Source organism: Micropterus salmoides, unplaced genomic scaffold, assembly GCF_014851395.1.
Source record: "Micropterus salmoides isolate LMB-PRFRI ecotype aquatic unplaced genomic scaffold, ASM1485139v1 Ms_hic_scaffold_3743, whole genome shotgun sequence".
Classification (NCBI taxonomy): Eukaryota; Metazoa; Chordata; class Actinopteri; order Centrarchiformes; family Centrarchidae; genus Micropterus; species Micropterus salmoides.
In genome coordinates this window covers 1-18,520 of record NW_024043088.1, presented here as the reverse complement: position 1 = coordinate 18,520, position 18,520 = coordinate 1, and the positions used below count along the sequence as shown (strand labels likewise).

Sequence of the window (18,520 nt, the reverse complement as noted above, 5' to 3'; positions counted from 1 at the left end):
AGGCAGAGAGGATGTTGTGTTTCTGCTCTTGGACAGGTTGGTGTTTGTAAAAATTTGGAGTAGGTTATTTTTGCTATTGTATTTACTCTACTATTTCTGAAAAAACAAAGAAACATTATTATGTTTCTCAGTCACACAAGTATTTCAGGGAATGCATGTAGTCCCATGCCACATACTTGTTTATGCAGTGTATGATCAGAGACAGCAGCAACAAATGTCAGAGTTGTGAGTAAGAGCAAAAATCAAATTCACCAGTCAACGAGTGGCTGCCAAATTCAATATGAAACAGGAATGTTTGGCATTACTGAGCTCAATCCATGATATGATGGCCAAGATGACACATGATGAACACATACACACAAACACTTCAGAGGCTTGACTCATCCCTCCCCCATTTCCACCCACTGCTCACCCCCATGTCATGACAGGAAAGTCAAACTCTTGGGCAAGACCGATTAACTAGAAGGTAATTCACCCATTCCCTGCCCCCAGTTAGAGTTCCAAAGAAAAGTCTCTGCGGGTCTCCGGGTGAAATTTCAATTGTGTAAAAATAGATGAGGCCTCAGGTGGTGATACATTTGGCCTGTTTTTGCTGCAGAGGTAAGAGCGCTGTGGGAATTCACTGTGAAGATCAAGGTGCTGTCATGCTGCTCTATCATGTGTAAACTACAAAGAAAAACAAACACACCTTTTTACCCATTTTGTCATTTTGTGTCCAGATTTTACACAAAGCAGACAGCATTTCCAGCTGACGAGCTGCTGGAACTCCAAGGAAAGCTGAATTGCATTCCGTACTGACTGCCCACATTTGTCACATCTCTTAAAATAACACATGTACGCATGCAGATCTGATAATACTGAATTACAGATGACAATTCAGGAGAGCTGACTACATGCATTGCTTCACATTCACACTTACACACATCTAAATCTGGAAGCTGCTCAGTGTGCTGTTTCCTATCAGAACTGCTCATAAACCCAGTGTCTCACTCTGTGTCCTTTCTCCCTGCTCCTTACCCGGAAAGACGTAAGTTATTTACAACAGAGTTGTAACAGAAATGTGGTGAAGTAGTAATACATCACCACCCAAAATAGTGTAGTCAACAAGGCGATTTGGCCTTTTGCATCTGAAATATGTTGCAATACTGATACTTTGTTGGCAGCACTGAGCTCTGTTCCTGTTGAGAGCAGACTTACAGACAATGAAAGTGTCTTGAAATGCCAATCCATGGGTAGTTTTGTTCGAAGACAACACAAGGAATTAGGAGATATTCTATATATATAAAGCAAAGTTCAATTTCATTATATAACCTATATTGTGGCAATAAATGTACCTACCCACCTCCCTGAATTGATCCCACAAACTAAAAAGTAGTGTCTGTTTATCCAAAGCCTGATATCACTTACTTGTGCCATTGATTCACTGCTGTCAAATAACTAATAAAAACAATGAGCCACGTCGTTGCACTGGGTGACACATTCATTCGTTTCTTCATTCCTTCCTTATCATGAACATGTCAGTCAGACTTATTCCTGATGCCATAAACATTCACTAGAGCACTAAATGTGCATCATTCTGCAGCTGAATAGTCCCCAACAAACAGTCTAGGTACTTTATTTGCGTAACATTTCCTAACAAACTACAGTTCCCAGCTGTTTAAGGAATGTAATTAACCTTTTTCAAAATGAAACTCTTGTTGTGACTTGTTTTTTAAGATTCACAAAATATGGTAGGTACGAACAGGCTTGCGAGTGCCGTAGACAGGATGAAGTCAAAAAGTATTGAGCAATTAACTGCGTGGGATATGTTGACAGTAAGAAAAGTATTGAATGATGCCAGCCTTATTCTTTTAGACAAGAGTTAATGTTGGTATCAATCAACAACACAATCAAACCCCTTCTGATACTGTACTGTGTATAATTGGCCATTTCATGATATAGGAAAGCTACTACAGATGTAGTGTTTTGTTGTGCTATATTGGTTCACGTGGCCTCTTCCTGTTACAGCAGGACGTGTGAAACAGACAGAAATGCAGCTTGGAAACAGCCTCACGGTTGCAGTCATTAATCAAGTTGAGAGTATGAACAAGCTCATAGTGTTTGGGTGCGATCACCTTTCTGTCTGCCTGCTCTGCATTATTCTAACACATCCTCGGCATTATATATAACAATGCGTCTGCAAAGCTGTGTCCTTCCTCTCCGGCTCCGCTCTCTAACTCATTTCAATGTCTATAAATATACATTTATGCCACTTTATTGTTATCAGTCCGAGTACAGTGGGTCACAGAAGAGAACGAGGACGGAAGGCAGAAGATAAATAAACAAAGTGCCAGCACTGAAAATGTAGCGGGTGTTTGCCTCTCAGAGGGTGTTAATGTTTCTTTGAGGAGGCAATAAATATCACTTTAAGCCTTCGGTGGTGAGTCAGCCAAAGGATCATCAACTTCAGAGCCCTGCAGAATTTATCATTGCAAAAGTCCCCGGACTTTCAATGAGCCACAAGGCTGGAGAACTAGTTTCAAGCTTCAAGCTTTATAATGTTTTTTAGAAAGGGTGCCAGTCAGTGTTGGCTCCATTATTTCCTTCTTACCTTTGTAGACATTGTCACCTAACAAAACCTCAGGAAAAAAATCGAATTGATTTACAAGTAAAACAGCCTTCAGCTTCAACTGAGCATTTCCTGATGCCTTGCAAACCGGCCTTTGTTGTTGAAGGAAGTACGCTCTATTGCAAGCTCAAAAACATTCCTGTAGACAATTGATGTTTGTATCTGCAGCTGTGTGTGTGTTTCAAAGGTGAAAGTGTGCAAGCAGTGAGGCCTATGTCAGCAACAACATCATAAAGTCAGTCAGTCTAAATTGTAAATCATTTTGCACCTGAAGTTCCAAAGCATGTTGCGGTTTTTACAATGAATCAAAAAGACTGGCTTGACTCAGCAAATACAGAACAATAAAAGTCATATCAGTGTCACGAGATCCAGACAGTTTACGGTAAACAAGAGTGATGTGTTTGTATTTTAGACATGTGTGTGACACGTGTCTCACTACTTGAACAGTCAGATGTTTCTCATTTAAAACAACTGTCTTAGTTTAAAGATCTTAGTCTTTAAAAAATGGTCCATCTCTGTAGGGATAATATTGTCATAATGTTGACAGACACTTATAATAACAATCTGAGCCTGTAAAACATTTTAGTGGACGTACTTTGCTGACCTGGACCAATCCAGGTTGAATAATACCAAAGTTACTCTTTAATTTAACTGAGTTTAATTTATTTAATTTAATTTAATCTTTATTTAACCAGGAGAAGACCCATTGAGATAAAAGCTCTTTAATCAGATGGGGGTAGTAGTGAATCATTGCACAGTGATACAGCATACGACACTGAATATAAAACTAAGTTCTTAGAAATAAGTGTCATGTAGTTCAATGTGGACCTTACAGCTGCAACTAAACATTATTTTCACTGTCAATTAATCTGTCGATTACTTTCTCGATAAATCAATTAGTTGTTTGGTCTTTAAAAAATGTCAGAAAATGTTTTGTTTAGCCCTCAACCCAGATATTCAGTTTACTAGGATAGAGGAGTAAAGGAACCAGAAAATATTCACAATTAAGAAGCTGGAAAGTGAGACTTTTTAAAAATTACTCAAACTCATTAATTGGTAGTCATAATAGTTGGCAATTTATTTAATAATTTACAGCTAATTGATTAATTGATAGCTCTAGTGGACTTCATTCCTCTGGGAAAACACGTTTGTGGCTGCACACCAGCTGGGGTTTTACCTTACAATGGGGTTTTACATTGACAATAGGACTGCGGCTCATCGTGGAAACAAATAGTATGTGACCTTCACGAGAAGCCATGTCAGAAATCCTCCCCCGCGCAGATGCACTGAGACAAGGGATTTTTTTTTTTTAATTAAAGGCTGGAACTTAAGAGTCACTTGTGCACCCCCCTCCCGTCTGTCTGTCTTCCACTCGCCCTCCCCCCCCTCTCATCACCTGTGTGGGAGGCACAAAGCCAAATCCACTCAGCTGGAATTAAACTCACTGGGACCTTACAGATTGCACTGCTCCACTTTAATCACACACAACACACACTCATGTACACACACCTGCACGTAAACACATACGCTCACACACAGACACGCTCCCACACAGCGGATGGAAAGACAGAGGCAGGGATGGAAAGATGTAATTGATAGGAGGGCTGGTAGCTGGTGGCGACTGGGGAGTGTCCACGTCATAGGAAGTAGGTATACACATTACTATGTCACACACACACACACACACACACACGTATAAATGCACACAGTATATAATATAAATACACACACACACAAACTGCTATCACTGGGAGCAGGTGCCACTTTGTCGGCGAAAAAGAGAAAAAACATTTGCAGCGGGGACTGTAGTGATTCTGGATATGCAGAGAAAATAGTTTGGTAACACACACAACATCATTGCCTTGTTGTTGGCAGCTGTGGCTCTGCACCTCCATCATTTGAAGGAAACTCACAGCTTTACCTGCACATATCCTTTTATGTTCAGCAACTAATACAATTTATCTTGCGATCACATGGTTTTGTTTTTGTGTATTATCTATGAACTCGCTCCATCTACTTTTACATCAGTTCATGATATCCTCCATTTCCTAGAATTCCTTTTGACAACCCAGATTATGCTTTCGGTTGTGAGGGCATAGTCATATAAAATTGTTTACAAACACTACATAGTGTCTAGGATTATGTAACATGTGTTGTGGTTACATTTGCAAACCGAGGCTGAGTCAGAATTGGCTACATTGAACTCTCCGTGATGAATTTCCCCCTGTTTGATCATTGATTATCAGTGTAAAGTGAAACAATGTCTCCTAGAAATTACATTTGCTGTTTTACAGTGGGTACGGAAAGTATTCAGACCCCTTTAAATTTTTCACTCTTTGTTTCATTGCAGCCATTTTCCAAAAATCAAAAAAGTTCATTTTATTTCTCAGTAATGTACACTCAGCACCCCATCTTGACAGAAAAAAACAGAAATGTAGAAATTTTTGCAAATGTATTAAAAAAGAAAAACTGAAATATCACATGGTCATAAGTATTCAGACCCTTTGCTCAGTATTTAGTAGAAGCACTCTTTTGATCTAATACAGCCATGAGTCGTTTTTGGAAAGATGCAACAAGTTTTTCACATCTGGATTTGGGTATCCTCTGCCATTCCTCCTTGCAGATCCTCTCCAGTTCTGTCAGGTTGGATGGTAAACGTTGGTGGACAGCCATTTTCAGGTCTCTCCAGAGATGCTCAATTGGGTTTAAGTCAGGGCTCTGGCTGGGCCATTCAAGAACAGCCACGGAGTTGTTGTGAAGCCACTCCTTCGTTATTTTAGCGGTGTGCTTAGGGTCATTGTCTTGTTGGAAGGTAAACCTTCGGCCCAGTCTGAAGTCCAGAGCACTCAGGAAAAGGTTTTCGTCCAGGATATCCCTGTACTTGGCCGCATTCATCTTTCCCTCGATTGCAACCAGTCGTCCTGTCCCTGCAGCTGAAAAACACCCCCACAGCATGATGCTGCCACCACCATGCTTCACTGTTGAGACTGTATTGGACAGGTGATGAGCAGTGCCTGGTTTTCTCCACACATACCGCTTAGAATTAAGGCCAAAAAGTTCTATCTTGGTCTCATCAGACCAGAGGATCTTATTTATCACCATCTTGGAGTCCTTCAGGTGTTTTTTAGCAAACTCCATGCGGGCTTTCATGTGTCTTGCACTGAGGAGAGGCTTCCGTCGGGCCACTCTGCCATAAAGCCCCGACTGGTGGATTGCTGCAGTGATGGTTGACTTACTACAACTTTCTCCCATCTCCCGACTGCATCTCTGGAGCTCAGCCACAGTGACCTTTGGCTTCTTCTTTACCTCTCTCACCAAGGCTCTTCTCCCCCGATAGCTCAGTTTGGCCGGACGGCCAGCTCTAGGAAGGGTTCTGGTCGTCCCAAACGTCTTCCATTTGAGGATTATGGAGGCCGCTGTGCTCTTAGGAACCTTAAGTGCAGCAGAAATTTTTTTGTAACCTTGGCCAGATCTGTGCCTTGCCACACTTCTGTCTCTGAGCTCTTCAGGCAGTTCCTTTGACCTCATGATTCTCATTTGCTCTGACATGCACTGTGAGCTGTAAGGTCTTATATAGACAGGTGTGTGGCTTTCCTAATCAAGTCCAATCAGTATAATCAAACACAGCTGGACTCAAATGAAGGTGTAGAACCATCTCAAGGATGATCAGAAGAAATAGACAGCACCTGAGTTAAATATGAGTGTCACGGCAAAGGGTCTGAATACTTATGACCATGTGATATTTCAGTTTTTCTTTTTTAATACATTTGCAAAAATTTCTACATTTCAGTTTTTTTCTGTCAAGATGGGGTGCTGAGTGTACATTACTGAGAAATAAAATGAACTTTTTGATTTTTGGAAAATGGCTGCAATGAAACAAAGAGTGAAAAATTTAAAGGGGTCTGAATACTTTCCGTACCCACTGTATATTCACATGCAATGTTTGGAGTTAGAAAGAAGTGAGCTTACCAGTCAGTGACTGACCTGTCAGTGGTCCAGTTGCATTCTAATGTAGGTGCAGGAAGAAGAATGTTTATGAAATAAGTGTGAGTTGAAATGCTAAATTGGTGGAGTAGGCTTTAATAAGAAATGTAATCTGGGGGGCATCAAAACGTACCTGTTGCTGCAAACTAATTATTCACGTAATGTTTAAATATCTAGGAGACAGGGTTTGTAAAATGGCTGCTACTTTTCAATGCTGATGAATAAGTGCAAAAAACAGAGGATGTCTGCTTTCACTTCCCTGTAGCTGCTCTGCTAATATCTTCATGTGACATAATGTTGGCTATGGCTGACCAGTTACCTCCCAGAATAGGAAAAATAACAGTACCTTTCTGTTTTTCAGCATAATGTTTTCAGGTGGATTTTTCCTTTAAGGTGAATGTTTCTAGGAGGTTGAGGCTCTTTGTTTGTTTTTTGGCTATACACAGCAAGACACACATGAGCATACATGCATATACACCATGACGACATTAAATCGCCACTCATTAAAAAGGTTATTGGTAAAATCAGTCACATTAAGGCCCCTGCCTTAAAAAAGTTAACTGATTACAAGTCATACAACCTACAGCATCTTAGTCACATTATCATTATCATTAATGAACCATTAACACAGTGAAACCACATTTCAATAAAAAGTCAGTGATCAGATGTCATGTTATTAATACTCAATGATAGAGCATGAGTGGGTGGGCCAGCACTGTGTCATTAAATCGTCAGGTGGACCATCGCCTCTGCACATACACATACAGTGGATTTACAGTGGATTTATTATACTGGCCAGTGTTCTGATTGTTGTGTTTGTAAGATTGTAATTATGATGGTTGTGTTTAAGATGATGTGATGCAGCACGCTGAAGTTGGAGGTGGGTTTAGCAGGCAGTCAGATGGGTTCTGACATTTCCTCTCTCTATGCCATTCTTTAACAGTCTCTCAGAGGAGCTGAGGTAGGGGCTGGGCTGGTGACTCATATGTTGTGTGTCTCCATCTAACTTCCTCCAATCAGTGACAGAGGGAGGGAAGGATGTGGGAGGTTTGACTCTCAATTTCTTGGTTATTTTTTCCTCCTCATATCGGCTGTAAGTCCCCAGGTTGCCACCTCAACCAACTGACTCAGGAAAGAGTTTGGTTGTTTGAGAGGACACGAAGGTTACACATCCCTTATTGCTGGACGCATTTCTCCCCTCTTCTCCCTCACACCGCTCCCTTCCTTTCCACAGAGCTATCAGATAGAATGAGGGGCTAATTTTATCTGGATAACCCACTGCCTTGATTACGAGGAGCTGCCACTTCTTGATAAGACTGGTCTGTGGGTGGGGTGGAGGGTTTGAGTGGTGTAGGGCTGGAGGAGGACAATGAAAGAAAGGGGCCGCATCTAGATTGTCTGTTCCGTCAGTAGTGAAGCACAGAGAGTGTACAAAATCATGTAAACATCTGGTGAAAAACTAATGCAATCACCAAAGCAGGCACAGTGATGGTGATTAAATAAGATGGTTCATTTCAGTGTGATTGCCAATTAGCAGCATTTATCAGCAACAAAATCAGTCAGCACTTTGATTCTCTCAAGACTACTAAAAGAGGTCCAAAGAAGCCAACTTGTCTGTCCCAGTATTCAGGAGCACTGGAAAAACATAACACCAAAGAAAATGCAACAAATATGATGTACTACAGCATATGAATAGAAATAGTCTGAAAAAGCATGACAAAAGACAGACTCTTTGGAGAAAGCTGTTTATAGTCGATGGATGCAAGGGGTTAACGGCTTTCCTGCTGTAGACACTTTTGTTTTGATTCATAATTCAGTGTCACATTTCACATACTGCAGCTACATGACTACTGATATATCATACATGATCAATGTTAAGTTGTGACAGAGCCAAAGTGGGCTATGCATATACCTAACCAGAGTTACACAGAAGTTAACTTCTTTTTCTCTGTGTCTGATTACTGAAGATGACACCGCTGCTGTTCATTTGCCATATTGACATTGTTTCATTGATTAGGATAATGAACAGGGATTCGGGTAAACAGAAGGATTCCACTGGAGATGTTTACTAGACGTGTGTTACTGAAAAGAGTCTTCTTTTCATCAACTTCCTTAATGTTGTCTTCACCACCAAGTATTTCTACCAGCATCAGAAAAAACAGGCAGCCCGGAGTGCGGTCTCCGTGTTTTATCTCGATAGCTGTGTAGCACCAACATGTAGTTGTATGTTTGGAAAGCCTCCACCCCACCCCTCTACTCACCTGATTTGGGTTTCACAAAGGGACCCATTGCCCTTTGCAGCATAAAACCCCAAAACCTGAGCCAACATGGGATTATGCATACTTTAGTAATGAATCAATGAATGAAAGACTGAGTCACAGGTGATGGAGCAGGCTATGTGGGCAGTGGACAATGTCCAAACTAAACCACATCGGGGCTGATCTCTCGCAACCTTGATACTAAGCCAATAGTGTGTGTACCAACAGACACCACAAGTGTTGGCCTAATACCATGAAACTGTCGTGAGAGGTTTGTACCTGCTAATCTCAATGACACACTGTGTTCAGTTAAAACATCAGGGTGTTGGGAGTGTCTTGAAATGTCAGTGGGAGGAAACAGTTTTTGTTTCGTTGCAGGATGTTCTAGAAAGTGAGTTTTGAAACTAAGAGATCTTGGAAAATGTTGTGTCACACATATTGCCCAACATGCCCACAGTCTCAGCAAATATATGAATTATATTTATGTGTGAAGGTTATTAATCACCACCACGAAGAACATTTTTGTTATTTTGAAGCTTCATAATATGAACAAACCCTAAAGGTACTGACTGGTCCCACTGTCATCTGTACTCATGTAAGTAGCCCCTAACAATGACTCACTGATTTGTTGGAGATGTGCGTGTCTGTGTTTTGGGGAGGCTCACATAGGTTGTGTGAGGAATTGTTTATGAGGGCAGAGGCAGACTGACATTAAGCTGCTGTGCCGTCATCAGTGAGAAAAAGACATTAATCCTCCAAAATCCTGGAGGGGCAGAAGAGGGCAGACATGTGGGTCAGACATGCTGAAGCTGAAGGAGCAGGGGCTGAATGTGATTGTGTGTGCGCACTTGTTTTGAAAGATTCATCAACAGTTTGATGACAGATGTTTGGCATTCTATTATTTGAGGAGGTTTTCACTAGAGGCTATTGAGTGTACATATTTTATATAGTCTAGAGACTATATGAAATATGCAATATGTAATATGCACACTATTTGTTCAATACAAATAATGACTGTGCTATATTGGCAAATAGTATACAAGCAGAACTGCAGTCCAATTTGCATAAGCTCACTGGCATCAGCTGCTTCATTCATGCTTCACAATCAGTGGCTCATTCATCCAGCTAACTAATACCATCCAATCAAATTCTTGCAGGTGTTCAACGTGGCCATTTTAACCTGACACTTCTTGCTATTAGTCTTCTGATATGCTATGCTATGATATATTTTCTATAAATGGTAAAGGTTATCTGACAGGACTTAACTGTTTTTTTCTAACAAGAACTGATGTCAAACAAACTGCGACTTTAAAACACACATTTAAAATTTGAAAATATTTTACTGAGTAGCTCTTCAGTTTTGTGTGTGCATTGTGGGAAATAGTGTTCATCAACAACACACTCAAACATTAGTGATATCAGTTCATGATAGTTTGCCTGTTTGCTTTTTTCTGTATTTTTTCTATGATGACTGCAATTGACCCTTTGCTAAGCAGAGATGGGGACTCGAGTGCGACTTAAGTCGCATGCACAGTGACTTCAGACTCGACTTGAGACTCGTCCTCAAAAGACTTCAGACTCGACTCGGACTCGAGGTGCGGGACTCGTGAACAATGTTTATTTTTAGGAAACGTCTGATGAGCTTGCCGTTATTCCCTCTCTCCGTTACCTATAACCTGCATACGTAACACGTAGCATCTGCTGCGCGCGGCCGCAAGGTGAAAGAGGACAACAAACACCGGCAGCTGCTGTGCCATTCATCATAAACTTTGGCTTTAAAACTTCATAAAACAAGACCCAAACAAAGACGCGCTGAACGCAAATAGGTTAGTAACCTGTGGTAAGTAAACATGTTTAGCTCAGCATTGGCCATCTAACGTTAGCTTGCTTCTTGCTTCAGCCACGACCGATGAGAGGTTTACCCCGACTGTCATTCGTTATGAAAAGATGAATGAGCGTTTGTTTACTTGCCAAACTTGTGGTGGTCGATTAACATAATTATTTACGTCCCGCTGGCTGCCATCACGTTAATTATTACCGTTGGCTAGAAAGAGGTAACAGGTTTATTGTTGATCATGTAACCTTAGAGTTTTATTTAGTTATAAAGTTACACTGGTTTGAGAGTCTAGTGGATTGTTGACTTAGCTGTCAGTGATTGCATTGCACATTATGGTTGCGCTCTGTAAGTTAAAAACGGGTTACAGTTTATTGATTTGAGAGTCAGGAGGATGTGTTGACTTACAGTAGTTTATAAGCTGTCATTAATTGCATTGCACAGGTTGTGCTCTGTAAGTTAAAAACTGGTTACAGCTTTATTGTTGACTATGTAACTTTACAGTTTTATTTAGTTATAACTTACACTGGGTTTGAAAGTCTGGGGAGTGTGTTGACTTACAGTATTTAATAAGCTGTCAGTAATTGTAGACGCATTGTACATTAGGCTACATGGTTGTGCTCTGTAAGTTAAAAACAGGTTACAGGTTTATTGTTGATTATGCAACATCACAGTTTTATTTAGTTAATGTTACACTGGGTTTAAGAGTCTGGGGAGTGTGTTGACTTACAGTATTTAATAAGCTGTCAATAATTGCATTGCACATTACATGGTTGTGCTCTGTAAATGAAAAACAGGTTACAGTTACAGAATTCCTTATAGCCATGCAGTTTTATTAGCAACCTGGATTGAACGCAGCAGGTGATACAGCATTCGTAATAACCACGAGAGACTTGAGACTTGACTTGGACTCTTGGTCAGAGACTTGAGACTTGACTTGGACTCTAGCTCAAAGACTTGTGAGCATCTCTGTTGCTAAGCCATGCCCCAAATACACAGCTGACCAATCACAGCACAGTATAGGACTTGCTGACACTTTAATGGCTGCGTTCCATTGACTCTAATGTAAAATGCGTAGTTTTCTAGCTTTTATTGCTCTATTTTTCCAATGATCTGGCCAAATGCTGTTGCTGGGGCACTTGTAATAATTACAGTCGCTACCCAGAGAGTTTGAAAGGAGAAGTACGATTTATTTACTTTCCAAAACCTAAAACAAATCCAGAAAAATGTAGGCTGTAGATTGTTTCTAATGTAATGTTAGTTAGCTAACTTACTACTGAATAGGCCCATATAAACCCACTGTTCTGCTTTTTAATGAATGTAATTGTAAATAGAGACCTACCCATCTGCGATAAAAGTCTGACAGGTCTGACAGTTAGCAACAGTAACTAAGGGGGCGTTGCTTAACGAAGGGTCAATTAGTGCACAGGACACAGTCCTCCTTCAACATCAAAGAAACTATTTGTATATCCATTGATCCACCACTATTGATCTGCTCACCCTAATCAATAGGTTATTCATCTTCTTTGTCCACAGCAAGGTTAACTCCTTGGATTAGGCGTTACGTGACGAGTGGATGTTAATTGACAAATCTCTACAGATTGGAACGTGTAAATGCACAGTACATAATAATATTGAAGGATCTGTTACGAGGTGTGGTGTGTGGACAGAGAGGACCCAAATGCAGCACTCTGAAGGAAGGAGGTTTATTGAGGGAAAAAGGGTGAGAGGGACTGGAGTGGAGGGAGAGGAGGACGTCGGGGAAGTACAGCCACGGGGAACCAAGGAGTCAGGGGACCAGGGAACCGGGGAACATAGGGGCCGAGGAAGCGAGGAGAGGCGGGGAAACAGGGAAGTCCGAGGAGGAGTGGGCCAGTGGATGAGCCCAGCCGAACGGAGGGCGAGGGTGAGTGTACCTGGGAGGGAAACAGACAGAGAGACAAGGTTAGGGAAGACAGCGACAAGGCACAGGGTAAATGAGAAAAACAAGAAACATGGAAGCCTGAACACGGAAGTGGCACCAGGTATGGAGCAACGACGATCAAGCGAGGATGGAGTGGAGAACCGGGGTTTAAATACAGGCAGTCATGAGGTGATTACTGGCAGGTGTGGCAGGCTGACGAGGTGGCTGATGAGATGCAGGTGCAGGTAGTTGGCTGGGCTCAGGAGCAGAGGGAGAGAGAGAGCACACAGGGGAGAAAACACAGGGAGGCAGGCAAAGAACAGGCAGAAAAACTGATAAAAAGGAGAAAAAACCAGGACACTCACCGTCAGCCGGGCTGCCACCACAACAGGATCGATGGTGTGTGCTGTACAGACTTTGAGGCAAATTTTGTGGTTTTTAAATGAAATAAAACTAACAGGAATGTCTTATGTAAAACAAAATGTCACGATAAACACTGACTTTAAACCTCTGTTAATAATACTGAATCTGAATAAAAAATGTTTTTAAACTCACACACACACACCGCGCTGTAAATGAGGAGAGAATTGCCCAATTTTAATTAGTAGCTGTTAAAGTGACTAAGAAACAAAACAAGAGAGCAATAAAAAGAGCAAAAATACATAGAGTGTGAATGTCAGAAAGACTGACCTTTTCTTTGGACCAATACTTTGTGACACTTATTGAGTGAGCGATCAAAGCCCCGATGAGTCATCCTGGTGAAATGTAAATCTCATTCCTGAGTCACTGAGAAAGAAATGATAGAAACAGAGACACACAGAAACATTATGCAGCAGCAGAGAATCAGAATTAAATGTCTTGAGGGAATACCCTTGCATAGTCATTTCTGTTTCTACAGAAGCACAGTGGGAAGACAACTCCCTTTGGTTTGAAGCAGGCAGAAAGGACCAGTAACACAAAGAGTCCAGATGTGGAGGTAAAAGTCCATCTATGTGCACAATGAGACTACTAAAAAGCTTATCTTTGTGCCCATTCAATTCTTTGCCCAGATTCTTGGTTTGAGGTGAAGGTTTGGTGTCGGTCTTGGAGAATTGAAAAGTAAGGGCTTTGACTTTTTTGACATTTTGCAACTTTAAAAACTGAATAAGAAAAAAGATGAGAAAAGGCAGAAATGTTACTTTAACAGCTGCTTTGAAGGCCAACCCATTGTCACTCCCAGGTTTTCACATATGGATGCACTGTTAAGACCCCTTGGCATTAGATTGAAACGCAATGGGGGAAGGTAAAGGTAGGTGTAGGATATATACCAGTAAAGTCCAAGTAAGGAGACAGTTGAGATGGTAGGGCCTAGAGGTCGACCGATTAATCGGCCGATTTTTGGCATTTTTTAACATAATCGGCATCGGCCAATATCCAAGTATATCAAGCCGATTATTAGACAGGCGCATCTGTGGGCAGCCTAGTGTTGTCGTGGAACATGTGTTTGACGCGCGCTGACGCTAGAGTCATTTTCCAGCCGAGTGAGCAGCAGACCTCATCCAGTGCCTAAGGAGCTAACGGTAAGGATTCAATTCTTATTATTCCTTTATATTTAATTAAAAACTTTTGATATGTTACTGCCAACTTTGAGAAAAAACCTGAATAAGACACATGACATTTGGCTAATTTGGATCGTAGTTGAAGTTGCATTATCACAGAAGAGTTGCTATCATGTCACAATAAGTAAGCAATAATTTTGCAATTACAGAGTTAATCTGAGACTTATTTGTTCTGTTTGTGTGTCTTATATTTGAGAGGGTTGTCACTCAATGCAGAGAAATAAGTAATAAAAAAGAGACCAACGCACTATAGGCTAGTAACAGACTGGCTTTGCTTTGCTAACGGGTAGCTACAGACAGACCCGGTGCTAATACGGCACTGGAACCTTAACGACCGTTATCTACCGCACCGAATATCAACGCGGATTTCTGTGCTTCAGTTCGGTGCAAATAGAGGTTAAAAACCAAGCAAATATCGGCCAAATTAAATCGTCAGCATTAATCGGCCATCGGCCGACCCGGATTTCAAAAGATCGGTATCGGCGTGAAAAAAACCATATCAGTCGACCTCTAGTTGGGCCAGAAACCGGACTTTCATGAAGAAGACCAGTATTCATTTTCCCTGTGTTTAAGTTAGATAAGTAACGTAACTTTTGTAACCTAAGTTAGGTAAGTTAAGTCACATACATAAGTATAAGCGATGATGTTTCCTAAACCTAATGTGATGGGGAAGGCAACAGGGGTTTAGCACTAGGACCCAGGTAAAGGGGCAGAGTCTATAAATAGGGAAGGGAAGATCACCTGGTCCTTTCTTTCTGCAGTCACACACCTGAGGGAGCAGCTGAGGCCAGCCTTTGTTTGGTTCTTGATTGGGTAGGCTCTATTTTTAAATAGGTTTTACTTTTAAAAATGTGTAAAAATCTAAGGCTAATAATGCATTTCCAGAACTAGATCTTAGAATAATTTGTAGTTTATTTTATTAAAGAGAAGTTGAAGAATTGTTAAAAAACCTGTTATTTATTAGACTTCGTGGTGGTGAGGGTCCAAAGCTTGGAGTGATTGTCCAAACACATCAGCTAAAGCACAGGTATGTGTAAGATGGTTTTAAACAAGATTTTAGCCTTTTTTATATGAATGTAACAGGAATATTTGAAAATATAGATCCCAGTCACCTGCATGCCTTCAACGGCGGGAGGGGAATGTGTTTCTAAGTCAAACAAGGTATGATAATTGTTACATTTGCTTATGTTTCATGAAATGTTTCTTTTAAAGTGTTTTTGTATCTTACTGTGTTTTGTTTGTCTTGTTTCAAATAGAAGTTATTAGGAGAGCCAACCACTGTTTTTTCCCACCGGTTAGTTTTATTGTGCTCACACTAGATCCTTGAATGGGCCATATTTTGTGTTTCTGGCTGTGTTAAAGGGGGAAACTGAAAGACAGAGTAACCATTTTGCATGGGTGTTTTGTGTAATTAGTGTGTAGCATGCAGATAGTGTTTTTCCATAGTATTTGGTTTAATTGGTTTGAGTGTGTGGGTTATTTCCTTATTTGTTTATCAGTTTGGTTATAATTTGTTGGTGCTCAATTCTACATCAGTTTCCCTGGTAACGCAGTCTAGTCCTGAATTGTGTTTTTCTTTTGTTTTGATGTAACAAATAAACTTTATATTCCTATATTGATATAGTAGCCTCTGGTCCAGTTTGTTCTGGCACTTGTGTATGAAGCAGCGTGTGGTTTACACTAACCAAGAAGTTGTCTTGCCTAAACCTAACCAAATTTCAACTTTCACAACATTAACCACTAGTTTTATTTTGAAAGTCTAACCAGATGATGCATATTTAATAATAATAATAATAATTTCCTGCGATGGACTGGCGACCTGTCCAGGGTGTACCCCGCCTTTCGCCCAATGTCAGCTGGGATTGGCTCCAGCCCCCCGCAACCCTGTACGCGGGATAAGCAGTTGACGATGGATGGATGGATGGAATAATCACAACTTGACTATGGAGCCCTACACATCAAGAAATATTGATAAAGACGTAACCTGGGTGTTAAAAAGCGATGCCAAGGGGGGGGTCTTGACTGAGCGTCCATTTGTGAGAAATGCATCCATAACACACATTGCACTTCCCCAGTTTTCCTCAAATTGCCTTTTTGATACGATCACTTCTTGGCTCTTCACCTACACAGCCTGAACAAATCCAGGCATGCTCACTCATAGTTTCATATAGTCTAGAGACTATATGATTGAATTTATTTTGAAAATTGAACAAAATGGGGGGCGATGGCGCAATGGATAATATGCCTATGGTGTGAGAGACCCGGGTTCAATCCCCCACTGTGACTCATCCACCAATGTGTCCCTGAGCAAGACACTTAACCCCTAGTTGCTCCAGAGGTGACCTCTGACAAGTGTAGCAATTGTAAGTCAATTGTAAGTCGCTTTGGATAAAAAAAGCATCAGGTAAATGTAAAATAAGTTAACTCTTTATTACAAAATATCTCCAGGAATATGCTAAAGATGATCATGACTCATATCAGAGAGTCCAAAGACACATTTTATCTTTTATTATCACTGAGTACATTGCTTCCTTTTCCATGTAACTTCCATTTGTGCTAGTTTACCTTCTTTTTCGTCATCCCATCTCCCTCTGACACAGATTCTAATAATCACACGTAGGTCTAAATGAGAAAAGCACTTCTGGTCTTATTCTGAGTCATAAATTATAAGCTTGATCTGAGAAGACCATCTAAGTGGTAACTCACTGGTAACTGCAGCATTGCCAGAGTAGTGACGGGTCAGCTTTGATCTATGAATTGCTGGTAAATTGTTGATTGGCATAATTCTTTTTTTTTTTCCAGCTCTACCAGCCACTCAGGCAGCTAGTAAATCATCGTCTTGTGTTTGTTTTCATGTTGTAAAAATCAATTTGCCTTGTAAAAAGGTAGAAGAAAAGATCACAAGGTAATTTCCTGTCTCCTGAAAGTCAAGTCACTGACGTAAGCCAATGCTCATTTAATCTACCGTTGCTCCTGATGGGAACGCTTCCTTGATATTAAGTGAAGGCAGTTATACTCTAAACCAGGTTATCTTTTCTTTGTTTGACTGAGTTTTACTGCTATAAAAGCAAAGCTAGGAGTCTTGATAGGAAAGGCTCCGTGGTGTCTGTTCATTAAGGAAGTGATCAATGCCCTGGAAATGAGCCTTTCTACCTGAATTCAATCAGTGACGGAGTTAAAGCCTGTTATCATGAAGTACCTCTGGCAGTGATGAAAGGGTATGAGGCAGGCAGACGTCTCCCAGCTGAGAGGAGCCGGGCGGGGCTGGATGCTAGCAAGGCATTTCCCCTCTGAGTGGAATTCCTAGAGGGGATCTGGAGCAGGAAGCAAGGAGTTGGTCAGTGCTATCCCATAATTCTGTGTAGTTATGTTTGAGGTTTTCTGAGCAGAATTGCTACAGAAAAAAATGTATATAGAAATTATTTTTGCAGGAATATTTCCTTAAAAATGCTATTTGTAATCTGTTGATATGTTCAGTAATGCAATCTAGTTACTGCAAGGTTATTTTACCATGTGAGGTATAGAGGAGAAATCACAGAGCAGGACAGCTTTTCAGCATTTCAGTTTGGAATACAAATAGAAACTTTGTTACAATTCAATGTAAACCTATCACAGTTTGAACAGCTGTCTAGTCTCATTTTTCACATGAGTTTCCCTCAAGTATTTGTGAATAAATCCACAAATACTAATTCATTATTTTCTAAATAAACATACATACGCATAATTTTTTTGTGTGTGTTTAGATTACATAATGCCACATTGTATTACATGGAGCCACTGCTACATATAATACAAGCAAGTTCACTGAAAATGATTTGCCAATTCAAATATATTGGCTGCCCTGTATAATAAAGTGAAAACAAAAAAAATCAACCCACTGTGACATTTTTTTGTTAGCTGCTGATGTAAATGGTCCTCTCCCTCACTTCCGATGATTATGCTTCAACACTCGATTGGTACTGGTCCTGGGGGAGATGGGCTGCAATTTTGGGTCTGCCTGACACAAAGCAGGACCACAGTTACATAAGCAGACCGTATCCTTAATGAATTATGTCCTGTGAAATATATCAAACTACAGTATTTTGAATTTAAAAAGACACATTTCAAGAATAATATATGTGGTGTAAATATAGTCACCTGGATTATGTTCATATAAAATGGATTTTTCAGTTGGTTTATTCCTAATATATTGGAAATCAAATGGTTGCAACATGATTAGGGGGTTAGGTAAGTAAAACCATTCACTGAAGGTCATAACGAAAATGTCTACAGTGGTATCAGATGAGACATGAGAAATGTGACACTGTTTAGACATCTAAAACAACCCAACCCATC

The 18,520-nt window shown here is 40.6% G+C and overlaps 1 long non-coding RNA gene across 3 annotated transcripts; it reads right to left on the bottom strand.

The window, feature by feature from the left end:
- Positions 1-12,927: 12,927 nt before the first annotated feature.
- On the bottom strand, positions 12,928-18,096 carry LOC119884875. 3 transcript variants are annotated; one of them, XR_005441102.1, is made up of 5 exons: positions 18,064-18,096; positions 17,385-17,499; positions 13,278-13,373; positions 13,147-13,156; positions 12,928-13,002 (listed from the first exon to the last, which is right to left on the bottom strand). It is a non-coding gene; the product is annotated as an uncharacterized LOC119884875 (long non-coding RNA). The 3 variants fall into 3 exon arrangements; XR_005441101.1 differs by having other exon boundaries at positions 13,153-13,156; XR_005441100.1 differs by lacking the exon at positions 13,147-13,156.
- Between the last annotated feature and the right edge of the window lie 424 nt (positions 18,097-18,520).